The 22,429-nt window shown below is 35.1% G+C and overlaps 1 protein-coding gene across 3 annotated transcripts in view; it reads left to right on the top strand.

Moving 5' to 3' along the window:
* The window catches only part of FHIT (fragile histidine triad diadenosine triphosphatase), a 614,337-nt gene that overhangs the window by 17,088 nt on the left and 574,820 nt on the right, over positions 1-22,429 (top strand). Inside the window, exon 1 of one of the 3 annotated variants that reach the window (XM_040591978.1) lies at positions 14,073-14,161. The exons of the other annotated variants lie outside the window; for them this stretch is intronic. The gene's annotated coding sequence lies outside the window, so the exon portion shown is untranslated. Of the gene's footprint in view, positions 1-14,072; positions 14,162-22,429 lie in introns of those variants that run through there. 3 annotated transcript variants of the gene reach the window in all.

Raw genomic sequence — 22,429 nt, forward strand, 5'->3', positions numbered from 1 at the left:
GTCCACCATGTAGCATCATCTATATGCCACAGTTATTTAAACTTTGAACTTTGCATGCTAGTATTATTGCATGTGGTATTTCATCATTACATTATAATGCAAGTGAATCTTCCAAGATTTAAGGGAGTAATTGGAATAGGTTATTAGATACTACTTTTAAGTTCTCTTTAAATGTGTACTATAATTCAGTTAGTAAGTCTCCTATGCCACAAAAATAATAAAAAAAAAAATTTCTGTATGAGGTAAACTTAAACAAAATAATAGGTCTAGGCATGACTGAAGGTATCTTTTCTTTCTATTTCTGCAATTAAAAAAATTTGCATCTTCTTTAAAAACCTGTGAGGATATTAATCCATTTACTTCACAAAGGTCGTAATGGAAATACTGGTCCAAAGGCACAGAGCCCCAGCTGCAACACAGGAGAGTGTTCTGGTCATAAAGTACCCAGTCCCTATGGGCAATAGTAACATTATTTGACAGTTTGTGATACCTACAAACTTTAATGGTGATGTAGGGCTCACAAGAGGATTCTTCAAATACTGTCAAAGTAACAGTTTCATTTTGAACCTAGATATAAAGCTAATGGTATCTAACAGCTTTTAGTGTCACTGAATCAAATTCCTCAAGTAGAAAGAATGGTTGACATTCTGTTTTAAAGTGACCGTATGTTTGACCCAGTTCTGCGATCGTGGTGTCATCACAATTGTATCTTGCTGCTGAGGCTCTTGGAGTCTGACAAGCGGAACAAGTTGCTTTAGCTCACATAGCTCATCTGTCACACTGAGCAGCTTGCAGATTTCTATTATCTGAATGAAATGTGGAGAGAGTACTTCTCCCCACTCTCTGCCTATCAGCATAATCACCAACCTGCTCACACCCTAAGTAACAAAGTGAAATGAAATGCTAGAAAAATAGTGAATAAAAAAAAAATATTTCCAGAGATCCAAATGTAAGCCACATTTAATAATTAAAAGGTTTGTGGTTAAAAAAAATTAAAAAATCTTCCAGGAACTACATGGAGGGCTTCGTATTGTGTGGAAAGTTAATTTCCAAAGAAAGTTTGCAATTACATTATCTGAAAAGAAAGATGAAAAAGCTTTTAGTTGTGTATTTAAGATCCAATGCTAAGAACAGTTTTATTGTTCAGTGGGCCAGTGACAGTCATCTCCATTTTCATTATGAGTGCTTTCTTAGAATTTGAAGTGGTCAAACTTTTATGGAGATTTTATTATATTTTCCCAAAATAGTGCAGCTAGAATTTTGTATACTAGGCCAAATGTTGCCATAATCTCAACAGTCTTTGAATTTCTGTGATGATATCGATGTTAGGGCACTGAGTTTGTGTAGGTTGCTCTTTGAAGCTCATATGTGGCTGGCTTGACTGCTTTACTTTTGCAGTGACAAATTTTTACTTGTCATTTTGAGAGTATTAACAAAAGAAGCACAAAATTTAATGCTTAGTAAATGTTGATTAGAGATTTTTCCCATGTCAACCATAGCAAGAAGTTTTTCTGGCCCTTTATGATATATATATATATATAGTTTTAAAAATACTTTTACTAGAGTAAAATTTCAAAGTACAGTAATTGTTACAAGTTACTTTATCCAACTTAGAATAATCAGCAGTAACGCTCCATTGAGGGTTATTGAATTAGCCATTATAGTAACCACAGAAAGTACATAACACTTGAATTTCTGTTTGCTTATGTTTGGTTATTAAGCTATGATGGAAATTCCATTTAACCAAATATTTTGATTTACAGTAGTACAATATTTAACTTACAGAGTAAAACTTGAAAAATAATTGTTTCATTGATCCTTGATTTTATCTGTTGTAGCTACTTAATAAATTTTTAGAAAAGTTTCTTGTTCTCAAATTAGAAGATTTTTAGTCTTTTCTTTGAAGTACTGACTAATGTTTGTGACTGTCCTTTTTTCTGGTATGAACACTGAAGGTAGATCATATTTAAGTATTGTTAATAGATTTGTATATTTTAGAAATATTTTACAGCTCTGAGATAAAAAAACAGTAGTAGTAGCAATTGATAAAGTTAAATCTTTAGGGAAAATTATTATGGGTTGAATTTTAAATGGCATTGACCTGAAGTGTAATAGTTAAGACTTGAGATACTTAAGACACTTATTTTTTTTAATCATTACAGGTGTTACAATAATGAGGTGATTCACACATAATCACAATATATATATAATTTTTTTTTTATAATGAAACTTTCTGCTTTGGTCTAGCCTTCTGAATTAAGGCATTATTCTTCCTAATGCATACGAACATATGTAGTTCCTCAGTACCCCTAATTTTGGTAACTGAAACAAGAATGTGCACATTAGTTGGTAAGCTAGCAAGTTTGTGACTTAAAGAAAATGTGTATATTGTTATTTGTTTTATATTTTTTTAAATGCTTATGTGAGTTACCTATTCTAATTCACATCAACTTACATCCAGTTAGATGTGCGCTTGACTGATATTTAAAAATACTTTAACTGCAAAACTGAATACAAGTGTAATTCTAATATGGAAAAGTAATCTTGCTATATTGACATGGATTTGTTCTCTTGCTGTTTAAAGAGAATTAATTTTCTTTGAATCAGCTGTCTCTGAAAACTGACTATATGAAGTACTGTGCATACTGGATGTAATGTTTACAGACACAGAATGTAATTTCTGTTCAATTATAGTGCTTGTGGAATCCTTATGACCTTTTTATTTAAAAGATTATGCTGATTATGTTTTATATATTGCTTCCATAAACACATAGCACCTTAACCAGGTCTGCATTGTGCATGTCTTAAAACGTCCCTATGAGGATAAAATTAGGTTTTCTCTAACATGGCAGTAACAGGCTACTTCAGTGGTGGCTTTGGTTTGCAGGGGTTTTCAGAAACTAGATGCATGTTAGAACTGATGATCATTTGAGGGTAATAGGCATCAGTGGAGAATATGCTGTTAAAAGCAGACAAATTGGATCTTTGCTTTAGCTAGTAACAACCACAAACTGATTTCTGTTCTTAATAATAAGAGCAATTGTGGCAGTCCACAAACAAATTGATCCATATGTGGCACTGTCCTGGTTTCAGCTGGGATAGAGTTAAATTTCCTCTTAGCAGCTGGTGCAGTACTCTGTTTTGGATTTGATATGAGAATAATGTTGATAACAAATATTTTTAGTTATTGCTAGGTAATGTTTATACTAAGTGAAGTACTTTTCAGTTTCTCAGGCCTTGCCAACCAGAAGGCTGGAGGGGCACAAGAAACTGGGAGGGGACACAGCCAGGACAGCTGAGCCAAACTAGCCAAAGGGGTATCCCATACCATAGAACGTCATGCTTGGTATGTAAACTGGGGGGAGTTGGCCCAGGTCTGCTGGGGACTGACTGGGCATTGGTCAGCAGGTGGTGAGCAACTATATTGTGCATCACTTGGGTTTTTTTCCTCCCTTCCCCTTGGATTATAATTCCTCTCCCGTTCTCCCTCCTTTTCATTCTAATTATTATTATTATTGGTATTTAATTTTTTTATTTTAATTATTAAATTGTTTTTATCTCAACCCTTGAGTTTTACATGCCTTCCTGATTCTCCTCTCCATCCTTCTGGGGAGCTAGGGGAGAGTGAATGAGCGGCTGCATAGTACTTAGTGGCTGGGGTTAAACCATGGTAGGCACACGTGTCAGCATTACCCTCTGGTATTTGAGATAGATAACACTGGGGGAGAAGCCTGTTAATAAAGTTTTATTCCAAGTGATGCTGTACAAAATTATTCAAAAGAAATACACCAGCTGATATTTTCACTGTGGAAATGATGAGCTGAACCACCAAGAACTAATCAAAAATAGGACTATGGAATGTATGGCATATGTATGAATTAAGAAGACATAAATATCTTTGGGCTTTGCAGCTTCAGTGGAATAGAAAGGGTCGTTCTGAGGTGATGGATGGATATGTGGTGAATTGCACAAGATCTGAGAAAATGAGGATTGCATTTATCATATCTAAGGGGAATGTCAAAGTGTGTGTCTGCCTATTACCCATCAGTGGTAAAATGATTACAATATGCCTTTGGGAGATACCAATCAATATGACTGTTGTAAAGCTCGACAACAGCTGACAAGAATCCAGCTGATGAGTTCTGTGGATGGCTTAGAGAGCTATGAAAAAAAAACCCCAAAACCCAAAGAAAAATATCCTCTTTGTACCCCAGATCTGTGTTGGGAAAGTTTGAAATAAGTCTCGTAAAAATGAAATGGGACATAATGTTCTAGGTTTGAAAAATTAGATAAAGATGTTCAGCTGAATTCTGTTCGCCGGGTCATTATAGACAGCACCTGCACTCAATATTGTAGTTCAGAGCATAACAAAGAACCAGAATGACTTCTGGTGATCTTGAAGACTGATTGTAATTTAACTTGCCACAGTGTGGTTTATTGCTATAACCATTAGTTGTTAGCTTCCTTTAAAATAAATAAATAAAATGATTCCTTCAGAAAGCCCATTAGTTTGCTCAAAAGAAATAAACGTAGGACTTCTGACCAGAACGGATCAATGGCAATGTCACAGATGTAAAAAGAATATTCAAAACAAGCTCTGAAGTAAAATGTAAGTGAACAAAAACATTTAAAAAAGTCAGCAAAAGGCTGCTGCTTTTGTAATAAACTCTTCAACATAGGCTAAAGTGTATTTTGTATGTGTTCAGGTTTTTTTGGTAGAAGGCTGAGACATGAATCAGATTTTCTGTGCATGAGAGAGGGATTTATGAGAGGATAACCCAAAGGCATGCTAATAAAAACATGGATATACAATTTATAAGTGCACACTTAATGGTGTCTCTAAAAATGTTCAACAATAGTGAAGATGTATGCACCTGAAATCTGCGTTCCTATTTCCTAAATCCTCAGTTCCTAGCTAATACATACGCAGCATTGTCCCTTCATTTGACCCAATTTTGGAGTGCATATTTTGTTCCTTATATAATCAGATCTTGCTAGTCCAAATAACTTGAAGAATCATTATAATTCAGGTGCAGCTGTGAAGTTAAAAGAGGGAAGATGGTAGAAATGTTTTTTCTCAGTGGAACAGTAATGAGGTGAACCTAGGAGGTAATTCTCCCTCACTTGATTTTCTTCTTCCAGGAATACTGAAGAAAAGACTCATAAAAACTTGGTTTTGGACAAGTTTGTGTTTTCTTATTGTTCTAAAATAAGATTTAAATTGCACATAATGGTACTAGGGTGATGTATAGATTCATAGTAGTACAGATCAGAAGAGACGATTGAAGCGTTTAGTTCCGCCTCCTGTGTCAGAATGTAAATTTCACTCATTTCTCATGATGGAGGCAAATAACTTCTGTTAGGCTGAAGTGTACCTGCTGGAAAGGCTGTCTTCATCTGAAGAAACTGAGCATGGAGTGAGTGTCCACTTCCTTTGGTAATTGGTTCTACTAGTTTGTTAATAATCTTCCAGATGAAACTTTGGTTTGTACAAATTGATTTTTTTGGCTACGTTGGGTTGTCTTGCTGACAAACCTAGAATCATAGAATCATTTAGGCTGGCAGGGCAGTACCCCTGTAACTTAAGAGGAAATAGGTACTGGCCAAAATTGTTTTAGCCTTGGCTTCCCTCTCTATGTACATGACTGCTGAATGATGTTAGTGTTAACAACTGAATTATGGCATCATTCAAGCAGTACAGAGAAGCAACATCATATTAGTACAGACTTTTTTCATACAGTAGTAGCTGAACAAAGTGGAAAAGATTATTAATATATAGGTCAAATATTCTTTTCTTACTGATAGGCAGGTCCTTACTTTCACATATGCATGTTTATCCTTTATGTAGCCTTGAAGTACGGGAAGCCAGGTGTCTGTCTTACCATACAAAAATCCTGAGGGATAGAGGGATAATATAAAGAGAGCTGACGTGCTGAGGCTTGCCCAGTCTTGGAGAATGACAGCCGACTTCTGCTTTGTTCACAGTGGTTAAGTTATTCTGGTTTAGTTGTGTTTACGAAGATTAATGCTAGTGTATTTAAAAATAAATGCACTGGTACTGGTTTTGATCCCCAGCTGAGTAATGCCAGGTGGGGGAAAAAGACTAATTAAAAGTGGCTTTTTTATGATGGTTCTGAATTTGCATGAGGATTGCTTATGTAGTAGTATGCATCAAGCCGTTCTACAGAAAGCAGGAAATTAAGGTACATAATACAGCATAGCTGTGGATTTTCTACTGTGTCTTATGTGAATAAATACCTAAAATTTAGGTAGGAGAGCATAATAGATGTCTCTGTATAAGTATCATAGTAATTTTAGTGTTTGCTTTGAAGATAATTCAGCATCCTGTACTTACTCATAAATGTGTAACTTAATTGTTCTTTGATTAATAGTTAACGTAGAAATAGTTTTTTGCTAAGAAGAGGTTAGATAATAAATCAGGCACCATGGCAGAGAGCCATTTTCATCAATAAACTTTTTTGGACCAATTCAAATATTCTATAATCTTATATTTGTTTTCAACAACTTTTTTGCAATTTGAGATTGTCTGTTGTCAGTTTCAGAAATTTGAACTGTGATAATTAAAGCAGCCTGCAACATAAAAGAAAGATTTAGAAATTCAAGTTAGTCACATTATGCCATGAAATTTAAATTGCTATGAATTTGTGGTGTCATAAAATGTAAATCACTATGATCAACTGTTTAAACACTTGTTAAACAACAGATTTGTAGAACGTAGAAGAAACTAATGTATGCTATGCTGCGTATGAATTTTGATTTTTCTTTTTTTTTTTTCTCCCTGACCATGTTTGCGTTTTATGATATGGTAAATTAATTTTTAGTATTATATGCATAGTTAAGCTGTTTATAGGTAGATGAATAAAAAAAAGATTGGAGCAAATATTTGCCATGAATAGAAGTATTTTCAAAGTTAAAGTTTTAAGAGAAGCAAGAAAATGTACTTATATATATGACAGCAGCAATTTGTAGATTTACAGCTGTTTGTACCTGTGTAATCTTTAGTTTAATTGTAGCTATTGTGGTACCTCTGATGTTGCATGCCATAGGTGACCTGTGAATCAAATATCCTTATTCTCTTTATATTTATCTTTAGTTCAGATAGTTTTGGCTTCCATTTCCTACACACACAGAACCATCCCGGTTCTTTCTCCTGTTCTCCTTTCTCCTGTTCTTTATTTGGGTACAGAGTGAAGATGTATGTTAGATTCCTTTCAGTGTCTGCATCCCTTAGGTGGCACATCTGCATAGCTGCTGTCGGATGCTATTACGTGCATTAATTGTTAGACTTGCTTTTCCATGGAGGAATACTTGAAGACAAAAAAACTCTGAGGAGAATGTGCTTAATTCTGCCCTAGTAAGAGCAGATTTCTTAGGAGCTCTTCACACCGTCATTGTGAACCGGTGAATATGAGCTGCTGTCTCACCCCTTAAGCACTGAGCTGAGGTCAAGCTACTATGACTTGCCCCTCAGCATAAGCTACTGATCTGGATTTGATGTCAGATTAAGAGAATCATGCAGGTTTTCTTTGAACTGAAAAGGCAGCGTAGATATGCCTTTAGTATGTTAGTAGGATGTTAACATACAGACTGGCTGAGCAGTAAAGAGTGATGGAGTATGTTGTTGAACCTTGTACTTGGTGGTAATGGAATTGTATGTGTTGGTCTCTGTCTCAGTTGAAAGCCAGATTGCTTTGGTTTTGAGCCCTGAACAGACATGGTGAACTGGATCAATTTGTCTTTTTGTGAGAACATGTGGCCTGAATTCCCAGTCCTCCAAGCATTCTTGGTTTGAACTGCAAGAAGTCTGGAGCTCCAAAGACAACTGAGAAGAAAGGAATGCAAGTGTCTTTCCTTCTGCAATTCTGTGTTCAGTTTGATAGTGGAGGAGTTGTTAAGAGCTACAACAATTCTCTTTCCTGTTGGTAGGCCAGTGGTCATTTTCTTTGAATGAAGTGTACGTTTGTGTGTGTGAATCCTCAAATAACAGATTAGAGACACCGCAAAATCAGAAATATTTTTGGACAACTAGAACTAAGAAAAGTCTCGATATCTGATGTAAGAAAGGGATTGATAGCGTAGGCAGAATGGAAGGACTATACTTGACAGTGTGTAGCCGCCATCATTTTGAATTCTGTAAGAATTGGCATCCTGAGACAGCCAGGCGTAAAAATTTCAAGAACATATTCTGTTGTGTAAATTTCTATGCCATGGAAATTGTTGAAGGTGTTAGCACACGTAGCTGCTCAGCCCAACATTTTAAACCTAAAGATAATATATATTTAAGTTTGAATAGACTAATGAAATACCATTGTAGTAAGAATGTAATGGTGCATAACAGGTGCCATTGGGCTGCTATGAAAATTATAGATGACCCTTAATTTCTTAGAGATGTTGAAGGATTAATGTCCAGCTGCTCTTCTCATGCCATTCATTTAAAAAAGAAGGAAAAATCCTTCAAAGGACATGCTGTGACTAGACTATTGGTGAAAATGAGTGATGTCAGCAAGTTTGTTTTTCCAGTAAGAGGTGGGGACAAAAAAACCTGCCTTTTTTCTTGAAATATTAAAATAAATAGTTGTAGCCTAGCTAGAAAAGACTGAAGGAATCAAAGGGAAGAGAGAACAATACTATGTCAAAATGGTGTCCGGTGTTTAAGATGCTGGTTATTTGGAAACAAACAATCCTAAATACTGACTTATCAGTACTCTTTACGAGGAAAAGCCCAAAACACATTAGTCAGGGCCACAGGACACCAGATTGTATTCAAATACAGATTGCTGACATACCTAGAATGTATGAGAGGTGGGACTTGTTGTCATGTCACTGAGGATGAGTTCCGTGTACTACCAGTTTTAAAATAGTCTCAGATTATCTAGTAGTTAAAGGAAGTAACCTGGGAAGGACAAAAAAGGATGGAGGAAGTGGTTAAAGCAGGAAAAATTAAAACAAAATCTTAATCACTGGCACATCACTACCTGGCAATAATGGTAAGGCTTATTAGGTGGAAAGACAGATGTGTTCAGGAAAAGCAGTCCATTTGCAAAGCAGCAGACTGTGTATTCACATTGTTTTACTGCTCACACTGCAGTGGATCTAAATTTGATTAAGTATCTTTGTCACTGAGAGGCAGGAAAAATTTCCCCACTACCTGTTCCTATATGCGTTTCTTTTAATTTATTGTGGACTTGAAAGTTGGAAACATTAATAGTTGCTCAAATCCCACAAATGAATGGGAGTAATCCTACCCTGGAACAAAGTAGTAGTGTCCAGTTCCTAGAGGAAGAAAAGTGAGTTCTCTGAATGCGTTTATACTTCAGCAGACTAATTTAGAAATATCTTGCTTAGTGAAAGCAACGAAGACCTATTTTCCAAACTGCATCCATCCTTCATGTATCTGAGATTTCTAAGACAATATTCTGTACTTGTTTTCTTTTGAGGTGATTGATTTAAATATTTTTCTAGGACAGTTGTTTGTGGAAGACATCACTGTTTATATATATTTATTGAAAATATAATTGCATTGAACAGCATGGATTTAATTTTTTATAATAAATTATCTGATTTTGGAAATAGCTGACTTTGGAAACCTGACTGTCCTGTAGAAAGTAGCATTATAGAATTGGACTGTATGGTTAGTATGTCCTTTTTAAAGAGGGAATATTTATAGTAATAGAATGCCAATTATATTATTGATGCACCAGAAGAACTGAAAGGTGATTGCTTGAATTAAGGTGACATTGTGTGCAAGCGTGATCGAATTTAGATTCCCTCTTACCAAACACAATTGGTAAGCCCTTAGAATCTCCACATAAATACTTGTGCTTTAAGGTCAGTCCAGACCTCATGGATTGCTTTTGCTTTCCCTGATAAAAGCAGATGCAAGCATGCCAAATTGCTTTGCTCCAGCTTAACCCTAGCACTGTTTGAATTCATAAATGCTACAAAAGGAAAGCTTATAAACGCATACAACAGTGAAGTGGAAAAATGTCATGCCTACCTAATCTATTTCCTGGGAAGGGAGGAAGAATCTTTTTATTCTTTTACTGAGACTTGGGGAATAAAATGAGGACTGGATGTTATGCTTATAATCAAGAATTGTCTTTCATATTTTCTGTTTGTTTCCAGCATTTTCTGTTGTCTTTCTGGTATATTGTCTCTGAAATGAGACAGTAAAAAAACCTTTTTTTTTTTTTTTTTTTTTACTGTATTGGACTAGAACAGTATGCTGGATTTAAATTGTTTTTAATTTTTTGTACTGTTTTATACAATAGCTATTGAACAGCAGTTTTTCTGAAGTTCTTGATATAAGGATAAAGTGTTCAAATGATAGCACACCATTTACTTGATGAAACAAAGCAATGCTGCATATAGTAACTAATCTACAGCAGTATTAGAAAGGGCATCAATGGGAGCTTTGCTGTAAATGATAACAAGTAGTTAGTTTTAAATAACCTGGTCAGAAAGCAAATGCTCCTAAAAGAGTGCTTGAAGGAAAAGCAGGTTTTCACATTAAGAGGGTTCATTGAAAAATAGGGGCGCGGGGGGGGGGGGGGGTGGAATTAGAGGCAAAAGAAGAAAAAAGTGAATCATTACATTATTTTAAGAACACTTGTCCATTTGCTGTCGGTGGTTCTTGTAACATCATTAAGATGAACTGTTGAGAAAAGAAGTAAAAGTGAAGTAGGAGCAGGTAAAGTTTAAGGCATGTTGGTACTGCATCTTTTTGTATGGATAAGTTTAACAGGTGAATGAAATAATTTTTTTCCATTATTAGTTTCTGTAGTGGTTTTCTTATATCATATTGTCTTAAATACTTTAGATACAGCCAGGGTGATACTGCAGTCACATGTTAATTTTTAATTCCTTGTTCACAGTTGAGGACTGGTGGGTTCTGAGTTGCTTCCTCAGTTTTATGTATTATGGAAAAATATTATTGACACATCAGTCAAAAGATGTGCAATGCCTTAGTCAAGGACAACAGTGATGTCATGTACTTTCTTCCTTTATAGAAGAGAAGAAAGATTTTTATCAAAACCAGAATATAGCTGTATGTAGTTTTTTTACAAAGATTTCCTTAATATTTTGCATGTAGTGTCGGGATTTTAAAGATGTAAATTTTAAATAGGTGAATTAAAAAAAAAAAAAAAAGGTTTTTCCACAAGAGCCAGTGGTTTTTGTCCCCTGATGGAAGAGTTCTTTCTTATTTCTCAGTGTTGGTATAGAAGCAGTGCTTGGAAGGATTTTCTGGTTTCTCAACTAATCATTTTTGTCAGTGCATTTGCTGCATAAGCTTAGCAGGCATTGCTCTTCAAACTTCTGAAGATTAATGCCTTTTACATCTTGAAATTTGGGATTACAGCTTTCAGGCTGTATACAACATAGATTTCTAACTCTAAAAGTTTTCAACATACTACTTGCCAAATTTATGTTAGAATTTAAGTGTGGATTGAGAATGAGATAATAGCAGTGGCAACCTGGTTTCCAGGTGACTGTATCATACAGTCTTAAAATTCTGCATATCGTGATAGGACTAAAATATGGTGGCTCCATACAACCTGAAATGTGATTTTATACTGCAAGTCAGATCATGTCACATTTCTGATCTGGGAGGTTTAGATGATACTGAAAATGCAGCTGTCTCAGGATTACTGTTCCATTGTTATACCATTATTTCTTGGCTAAGATGGAAATATTTATTGAAATCGCTTATGGATGTTTTTTTCAAAGTGAAACAAAGCAGTTAACCTTCATAAGTTGTAATTCTGGGAAATGTGTTCACTTTTTCTGAAGGTGGTTTAGTGGTGGTGTAAAAGCCTACCTGTAATCAAGTTAGTTATTCTACAAACAGAATTTAAGCAATAATATGTTCCTCAATTTTTAAATGAGGATAACTAATATCTTGTGTCTTATCAATGACTTACTTTATTTTGTCATAAATATAATACAAAATGACTTCATCATAGAGTTGAACTTCTGTATCTAATGGGTGTTTAATCATTGTCTTTTGGAAGGTGGTGCTTACACTGGAATGCCTCTCATTGTAGTTCCAAGCCTGAAATAGGGCAAGTAATTCTTAAGTTAAAATAATGTTCCAAAGGCTATAAATTCTTAAAAAACATAATCAAAAGCATTTTAGTAGAGAGTCTGTCAGCTCAATGAGATATCGACAGGATTTTATAGGATGCAGATGGCAGAGGAAAACCTAGTATTTCACTGCTAGCATGCATTTTTCATTTTCCTTCCAATGACAATCTGGTTATTAGGTTGCTTGTTTTCTCACAAAACATAACATGTTGCTACATAATTAGATTGCTTTAAAGCCCATTGGTAATGCTGATGTACTTCTCATAATCCTTTTCTCTGGGTTGCTTTTGTTAAAGGCTAACTTCTTGGTCTTGGGGAAAGAAGCCTGTTCACTAGGCTAAACATGAAAGATGCATTATGCTTGATGTTATACTTGATGTTCTTGGTAAAAGTATTATGTGCAACAGAATTCTCTATACTAGGTCTCTTGAAGCCATAGCTTCTGGGCAGAAATGGCAAAAAGATGTTCAGATTACAGTTAAAGGGATTCCACTTAATCATAGTTGGTAAGAGATTAAACTTTAATCATTCAATTAAAGCTTTTGGCTTAACTTTTTTAAAACAAGAAGATCAGTAACAAAAAAGCTTGGTCCGAGTAAGTATGTGTTGCTTGACACTGGAGAACAGTATGCTATTTGCACTACCCTGTTGAATGTTTTGTAAAGGAATGGTTTGTATTTAAGGTAGTTGAAAAAATAACATAATAGTAGTTTTCTTTTGTATGCCTAAAAATTGTCTACTAATGAAACCTACATTGTCAAGGTTTCATCCAATGGAAACTGCTGTACAATTTTACTATTTAAAAGTTAACTATCACACATCTGTGTGAGAGCAGCGGGACCAAAAGGTGTTATAGGAAATTGTTTATTTTAAGATGCTCAAACTCAGTTGCAGAGAATTGAAGTCACCAGGAAGATTAGCAAAGAGCTTTGAATACTTAGCAGGAAAACTTGACACATTCAAGTCCCTCCATTTCACCTACCCACAGGGTAAAGACAAAACTAATGTTTGAAACCATTCAACTGCCTTTTGAGTAGAAGCAGACCCAAAACTGAACTCAAAAGCCTACATATGGCAGGACATCATTTGACAATAAGCATGAGAAAAGAAATTTTTCTTTTTGTAGGAGGGTCTTATTTTCTTCAACTATGCTTTAAAAAAAACCCAAAAAACCCAAAACAAACAAAAACCCCCTACCCTTGGCTCTATAACCTCTGGCATGTATTTATTGTTTTATTTAAAATAATTCTGAAGGAAAAGCCACTGAAATACATCAGCCTGGCAAGGGAATTTTGTTAGGAATAGAAACAGGGATAGTACATGTCAGTGCAGATGTTAGGCACCCTTTAAACTAATTTAGTTAGGAAGACTGTCAAAAGGTTAATGCAAATCAATTTTTAAAAAAGACATTCTGTATCAAGCACTTCTGAAATTGCGGTTTTGAACTCCTAGTAGAAATTAAATAAAGATTCTAATTTTGTTTTTCATACTGTATACTGTCAACATAAAAGGCTGACTTAATTCAATGAGCGTTCCAATTTATATCTAAAAGTTGTAATTTTCATTATTGCTACAGAGCTTAGGCACTATTCCTGCTTATCCATGCTAGATGTCTATAGTACCATTGTTGTATGATGATAAAGTTTAATATCTACATAATCATACTACTGCAAATGAGCAGTATTGTATGTTACAGTATTTCAGATTTAAGAATAGAAATTTATAACAATTTAAATCAGTTGCAGTATTTTTTATCACTCAATAATTCAGTGATTTAACTCTATATTTAATTCAATAATTCTACATTTTAATTAATTAATCTTTAATAAATTACTCTTAAATAATTTTCAAGAATCTTCTGATTATCATCTTTAAAGCCACAGCATATTTTGTGTCTGAAACTGTTGTCCTCCATCTTCATTTTCAAATGGAAAGAGAGTTTCTTGGAATCTCTGCTAATCGTCTCAATGGAATAAGATGAGCAAACTGTTCCAGCTGTTCTCCTGGAAGACCATGTCTGATAGCTGTCCCTCCCTGCCCTGGGGACACATCTCAGGTAAGCTGAGGTGAGCGGTTTCAGTGAAGCTGAGCGGTCAGGAGTGGCTTCGCTGTAGAGAAACTCAAACTTGGGTTCAGTGCTACAAGGTGAGGATGTCATTTTGCCATGTCCTTGTTAGGAAATGTTGTAGTCTTTATTTTGCCTCTCAAATGTTGTTACTAATGGGTAGAACTAAGCAGCTGTGGTAGCTAATTAATTCCTCTTTTCCCCCAATGTTAGTGTTCTGTACTCTGCATGAGGGAGCATATATTCACATGTATGATTTAAAGTATAGGTAAACCTGTTAACCTGAAGGTAGGAAAACCTTATTTTTATTATAATAAAAATGAGGTGTTGGGTAAGACAGTGGTAATATGAACTTATTGATACGTTTTATGCTATTTAACCCAATGTTTTTAGAAACATTTATTTTAGTATTTAGTAGAAATTTAGTAATTTCCTCTAGGTAATGCTGTAGTAATGCAAATCTCTGTTGCTGCTGTTTGAATAGTTTTACAAATTGAATTTTTTCCAGGAAAATCTTTGCTGACTTCCAATCCTGGACAACACTGAAAAGTCCTAAAAAGGACTTGCCCTTTTCTTACATATTTTAAAAACTAATTACAAAAATAAAAGCTTAGTGATGAATACAATATTTTAAATTAATCGGAGAGTATTATCATGTATATTTTGCCTCTCCTAACTTAGAAACGTTTAATTTTTTTATTTTTTTATTTTCCCCTACCTGACAAAAGCTACTTTAATTAAGCAAACCAGATGACACTTCGGAAGTGTGCAGAATTCTGTTTGGTCCTATTTAATATGAGTATTGCTCCCTGAGTGTGTCTCGACTTCCTCTCATAGGACTGATAGATGCTTAAATGGGAGATTCTGTTTATAGTGGGAGGCAGTGACACCGATTCAATTGATTAGGTTGTTGGTTCTGTCTGATCTTGTCCCTTCTAATGTCACAGAACAAATCGCCTTGCAGAAGAAAAGAAGCATGCCCCATCTGCTTTTATTGAAAGCTGTTTCTTCAGATCTGTCATGTTATGGTATCTTGTTTGAGCGGTTTTCTTGAATAATCTTGTTCAAGCCAAACTTTCAAAGCAGTTTTACATTGCGGACTGATCTTAAACATGGTGTTTGACTGTGGATGAGTATCAAAGGGCCTACTCACTACAGCGTCAAAGGGTCTGTCTATTGCTACTAACACGTGTTAGATTAAGTTACACATGTGCAGGTATCTTACGTTGGCAAGAGTGTTTTGTAACAAATCCCTTTTTTCAATCACCAGATGAAAAACCTAGCAAACTTGTCTTGTCCCATAAGTGAATTAAAGAAACAGGTTTAATAATGGAGATAATCAGAGTATTTAACTCATTCGCTTATTTAGAAGTTCCAACTTCCCTTTATCCCAAACTGTGAAGAGGAACATTCTTTTACACGCTATATTTTATGATTGTATTTTATGGGTTTTTGAATTGTATGTTGTTTAGATTTTAAAATGAAGAATTCTTAGCCCCAGCCTTTTTTGGAGGGAGAGGTTTACTAGAAACATTCCTTAGCATGCTCACAATATATTGAAAGAGAGAGTGATTAGCTATAGCTTCTTCTTTCAATTAAGTACTACTTGGTTTTGTTAGTATTCAGAAAATGTGACAACAGCTTTGTCTTATGAATCTTTTTGTGGTGTTTTCCGAGTATGTTTTAAATAAGCTGTATTGTAAATGATATAAGGACAAATCTTTTGTTAGAGGTGGTATCTTCTGTTCCACTGCTGACCCTTATGGAAAAGGTAGCTTTGACGGTTTTTTCTCATTATCAGCTAAGTAATTATTTTCCTCTTCCCGCAAGTAATACACTGTACCTTAGAGTCATTTTAAAAAAGGGAGGGAAGGGAAAATATGCTTTTGATACTATTGGTCTAGGAGAAAGTGTTGGGAGATGAAATCTGCTCTCCAAAGGAAAAACATCTGGGGAAGAAGTGTTAGCAATTTCAAAGATAACTTTTTGAACAAATAGATGTATAGGTAGCCCTCTTTGCTTGGGAGGGATCTGTGTGAGTGAAAGCTGAAAAAAAGGATAATGATCGATGGACAGTCTGTCCACTGAAGCATGGTGCAGAATGCTATGAATTTAAGTTCTCAGAGCAATCTACCATGTGGGTATGAGGTGTTTACTTTTATGAGAACTGTATTCTAGTAAGAGCTTTTCCTCAGTTTTGTAGAATAAGTAGGAGATACTTGGGATGTAAAAATGAGAAGTTGGTTTGCTTGGGAATGCAACTATTCTGAGCACCCTTGAAGGGTTTTTTCATTACAATGTCAGTGTTTTTTAGTGTTCTGGTAGGCACAAACAGGTAGAAGAGGCAGAGGCAGATAACTTTGGCATTGATATGAACTAGAGTTAATAATATATTACTGTACATCAAAAACTTTTTTGAGAATGTTTTCAGAAGATATTTTGATGAGTTCGGGGAGGAGTTGGTGGTATCATTAAATAAGTTGACAACTTCTGTAACCAGCTTTTTGGTATTATAGCTCAAGGGAAAGTCAATAAACTTTGATTCTCAGCATTAATCAAATTTTTTTTCGTGGCTCCTTCTGCAGAAGGCTGCAGTAATATAATATCAGATGGCCAAAAGCAATTCAGAAAGTCAGTGTCCCACAGGGTGACGTACAAATGTAAAAAGACTGGGGGTGGAATAAATCATTTCTTCTGATCTTGTTAGGGATGAAATTATTGTGGAGAAGCAAATGTAATTTGCTGAATATTCTAGGAGGAAGAGAAGTATGAAGCCCCTTTGATTACCAAAGGTACTCTTTTTAGTGTTTTCCTCTCACCTACAGTATTTTCCTTACACAGTTTACAAAGGTGTTCTCATTGCCACTTGTTTTGATAGTTGTAATATACTGCTGTAGGTCAGCTGCTACTCATGTGTTTTGGTTGATCTGGGATAATCAGATATTAATCTTCATCTTCCCCTGTCCTTGACCTACTGAGAAATTACTTTAAATGTTTCAGTAAGAAAACTTACATGGTCTTTCTGATTATTTGGTTATTCTGATATTAATGTATTCAATTTCATGCTCCCATGAGAGAATATGAGTAAATCATAATAATATAAATGCGTTGTGGAACAGTATAGGCCAAACTACTTGCAAATTGACCTTAAAACACAAAAGCTTTATCAGCTTCCTGTGAAAACACTTTTTCTCTGGAAAAAGAAAATTAAAAGTTGGTGTACTGAATCTTTAAAATGAGACCTTTCCATTGGTAAATGAAATGCATCTTGATATGTCAGTTGCTTAGAAAAAAAAGTGAAAGTGGAATACCTATATATACACATATCTTTTAAATGTATTTTGGAAACCCAAGTCTTATAAAGTAGAGAATCCTAGAAGCCTATAACCTTTTCTCACCCTTGTTTGGAGGATTCAAAGAGTAACAGTCCTGAAAATGGTAGCTTTTGATGTGATTTGATACATTTTCTTCCCTTTCATTTTTAATTTTTTTTTTCCACTGGGATGTGCAAATACAAGAAAATGATTTGAAATACCTAAACTTCATCCTTAGAACTTTATTGGCAGAACTATAGCAGTGATAAAAAAATACAAGCCCAAAATGAAGAAAGAGTTTGTGTGCTGCCTCTAAACAGAAAAGAATAGATGAGTTGTTTAGCGCACATAAAGAGAGATTCTTGCCTGGTCCAAGCAGAAAATGCTGGAAAATGTTACTCTTTCTGTACCTCTACCGCACAATGTGCTACTGTGCCAGTCCCTCTGGGAGTGTGCAGCCTGTCCCAGGATGGTGCTGTCTTTACGTAGCTGGTTTGGGGGTGGTGCTGAAGGAGGTTCTTCACAGTGTGGTAGAAGTGACTGTTCCAGACCCAACCAAAATTACCTGTTGGCTGTAAACAATTTTTGGCAAGCCCTGCTGCTGCCTAGTGCCTTCACCTGAGAGCTATGCTATCTGTCGGTTGACCCAGAAGTCTTTTATTCTGCTCCCCAACCCTACTTCTGCTGGCACAAGCTGTGAATTATAAAAGCACAGCAGAGGCAGTATTCTAGAAGCATTTTGTCCAAAGTGAGATTGTAAAGTCTCTAGAATATCCTGTTGGAAATGTTCCTAGCTACACAGCTTCCTACCAAAGACTGCAACATAAAATCATCATCTGCACCGTTATTTAAGGCTGCACAACTACATTCTGTTCAAAGTGCCATGTAGAGCAGTAAAGCTGATCAGGTGTGATTTAGCAGCTGTGGTCACATAGATCTGAGCAGCTAGCAATTAGCAGCCATGGCAGAGAGTTAAGCTTTAGTTTCAGTGTAAGTCTGCCGTGAGGACTCAAACACTAATAACTATAGGCACATACAATTCTGTGTAATTCTCCAACTTTCATAATGTGGGGTCTGATGTGCGGTGTTTTCTAGTTAAAGCCTAAAGTTGGTTTGAGCTGTCAGTTATTGTTATGGAAGAATAATGTTCCAAATGGTTGAATTTAAGGGTAAATCTTTCAGATATACCCAACTGACTGAAGTGCCTAAATTCCAGTTTTGGAAGAGGCTTCACTTTCAGTAAGGTTAACACTTTTACCTCGTGAATTCAGTGGACAAGAGACTGAATTTACTGCTTGGTGGTTGGTTACTCTGTGGTCATTATTCAGGTAAACATTTGCAGAGCAAGCTAAGGTAAGATGCTTTTGTTTGCACTTCTTCACACTTAGTACACGCTAGGAGACATCCAGAGAATTAGTAGATTGTATCACGATTATTCTCACCTTTGTTTATCAGTAATTTCCTGGTGAAGACAATCTTAGAAGCTCATTAGAAGAAATGTTCTTCTTCATTAGAAGAAACACATGAACCTGTTTCACAAAGCAATTACAGGTTTAGATGATGCAGCTGAGCTTGTCTTATAATTCCTGCTACCTGCCTTATTAGACGTTTGAGAGTTTGGTGACCTGCAGTAATTAGATTGTGTGATCTTTCAAAATGGGGATAAGGCCAGCAGGTCACTCAGGTGCTTTGGTAAATGGTACTTTGTGATGTTTATCTTGTAGAACTGATATTTTCTGGCATGTAATAGAGAAAATCTTTTACTACATGTAAAACTGAATCTAAACGAGGTACTTGGAAAGTTTCTTCCTTGTGTTTTGTTCTTGTTTTTTCTTATTTCCCTTTTGGTAGAAACTGGTAATCAGAATAGCAGACCTGTGTCTAGTAAGAGCTGTTTTGTATAGCTGTAAGTAGTACTACGCTTTGAAGTGCTGACAAGCCTTGCATAAACCATGATCTGATTTTTCTTGCCTTCTGGCAAGAAGGCAAGATCATGATGCTTTATTATTGAGGCAGGTTCTTGTGTAGTGTAACTAAAGGATGAAAAATCTATCACATTGTTCTTAAATTAAATTTCTATGGGTTTGATAGTCCCAGGCTGATCTGGTGATTCTCTACCGCAGAGGCTTCGGTGCGCTGACTCACAAGTGTATTGAGCCAACATGACAGGAAAATGCATAATTTTTTCATGCCTAAAGAAAACGTGAAAGTTAGAACTAGAGACGCTGAATGAAGGCAAAAGTAAAGAAATAAAATTTACCTCATTTGTTGATTTTACTTATTACATAGTTGTCCTGCTGAAATTCTGTCAGTGATAAAACTGTTTGTGTTGAACTTCTGTTGTTGTGGTGGTTTGGTTATTTTGTATCACATTCTTAGAATGTTTTGTTTGTTTGTTTTTTCCTGAAGACACAATTTCACCTTTCCCAAGCATGTATTTTACACTTCAAAGTGACAGTTAAGAGTATATCCTTTGGAAACTTATTTTATTGGAGCATTAACGATGTAGTTGAGTCATTGAAAAACGTGAGAGCCATGGGCACATGGGGCTTGCCAGCTATGATTTTCTATTTAGTAGGGAGTAATGGGATTTTTTTAGTGCTCTTGAGGCAACTGTTGGTAATGTTTACCTTGGCAAAACAAGGTATTGCAAGTGAAATAAGCCGTAAAGATAGTATGTAAGTAATGATGTGAATGAAAGTAATCATTAATGGTGCTTATTAGTAGACGACACAGTTGCATGTGAAACAGATTGCATACAGAACTGTCCTGTACACTATACTTCTGAAACAGCTGATGTCGGTTGATATGTAGATAATTAATGGGTTTAATGACTTCATGCATGCTTTCTTGAAAACTGACATGAGAAGTCTGTAGTTAGAGTTAATAGTAGAATCAGAGAGGATTATTTTGCGTAGCGACTTTTTCCTAGGTATGTATATACAGATCACTGAATTCCTATTCATGGTGCAAATATTTGTGTAAGTTCAAAATCCTGAATGACCAAGCAAATAGTTTGAAGTAATCTTCCACAGGCAGTTGGCGGTATGACTAATAGAATTACATATGCGTAAAATTGCTTTTACTGTAGGAGCCAAAATGCAGAATAATAGCTTGTCAAACTGTCATTTGCAAGTGAGATCATAGATTTCGTAGTCCAAATTAGGTTGTATTCTTTTTCTTTTTGTCAGGTCACATTCTAATAACCATATTGTGCATTAAACCCTGTGATTATCTGAACACTTGACAGATGGTAGGATGTTAATTTATATGTAAGAGACAGTGATTGCATGTGCAGTAATGGTATTCAACAAAATATGAAATGTCAAAATCCACTTTGTTGTGTTTTTACTTGCCTTATTTCAGCAAGGTAACTCTAGCAGAGTAACTTCTTTTCATAGCTAAACATGATTCTTTTACTGGTGTTAACAGGTTTATGAGTTTAAAATCTTTTATATTGAGACATGTTTGTGTGTTGGTCTAGACTACAAGAAAATTGTAAAGCACAGTGAAAATAAAAGAATATTACATTTATGAGTCTAAAGTTTTTCATATATATATTGCTCAATTTAAAGGAAAATTAGATTAGTTTTAGGATCACTTAAGAATTAGCGTCATACTGATCAATTGGTTTTCTGACAACACAACTGTCCTAACTAGTTCAGAGTTCTGTTAAATTGTTATCAAAATGAGTAGTTAGTTGCTCCTAATATCTTTCTTAATTATTATCTTAAGTCACTTATGTTGTGGAAAACAATCTGTTTGAGCCCAAAGGATTTTAATGATGTATTTTTGCAGTTCACTTGTCTTTGGCTGACAGGGTATTATTATGCATTTATAATCGATCACTGTTGTATTTAGGTAGTCAGTAAGTCTTGACTTATGGAGGAATAAATTCCTTATTAATGTTCCTTAATCTCTAACAAAATTAGTTTTCTGTGAACTGTGTTTTAGTAGGCGGAGAAAGGAGTCATAAAGCCCTAAAAAGTGATAATTGCTTTGCTTGTATTTGTGTCACAGTATTGTATTGTCACTCTCAGTGTCTGTGTGTGAAGTATTAAAGGCTGTGAGCTGGTTCTTCAGGAATGGAAACAGCAAAGATAGTTTTTTATTCAGTATATGAGTTATAGGAGTGTTTTTGCTGGCTTCCAAGCTTGGGAAAAAAGTTTGTCATCAGTGTCATTAATATACATTATGTAAACACTTATTCTAAAAAATACTAGCTCTGAAGCATAATATTCTTTAGGAAGAAGGACATGTACAAGAATTTTATAAACAAAATAGGTTGCACTTCTCTTACAAGATTGATGCTTTTCTCTAAATGTTCTAACCTCTTAGACATTATGAAGGTGTGTTCAGCCATGAATGCTTGTGACATTTTAAACAAACTGCAGAACAGTGTAGTATGTGATGATATGTATGTTATGTTATAACAATATTTCTTGTAACCTTTTCCAAATACATGGAAAAGCATTGCTTTTCTATTTTGATAATGTTCCAAGTACGTAATGCAAAAGAGAGAAACTGAAATTTAAGTAACAGCATTGTTGCAGCCATTCAGATTTTCTGCAGTTTTGTCTGCTGTTTCCTATAACAGCCCTATTAAGGCATATTTAAAATAGAAAGTGTAATTGCTAAGATGAGGTTTTGCAATACTAAATAATAGACCTAAATGTACTGGACCTGTTTCTCAAGCTAAGCTTTTTTTTTTTTGTATTTCCTTTTAGAAAACATGCTCCTTAATTTGAAGTATAGTAGTAGTGGCTTCTTTGGTAGTTTTGTATTGTATTCTTGGGCTCAAAGGTGTTGGCATGTGGTCAAACAATTATTTGTATATTTTCCATTTCTGGATAAAAAATGTTTCAGTGTGCCATCAGTGAGCTCTTAGAAGAATTTGCTAATGGTTTTGTGGCCTTAGTTACTTGTTCTCAAGCCTTTTGTCATA

Source organism: Falco naumanni, chromosome 4, assembly GCF_017639655.2.
Source record: "Falco naumanni isolate bFalNau1 chromosome 4, bFalNau1.pat, whole genome shotgun sequence".
Taxonomy (NCBI): domain Eukaryota; kingdom Metazoa; phylum Chordata; class Aves; order Falconiformes; family Falconidae; genus Falco; species Falco naumanni.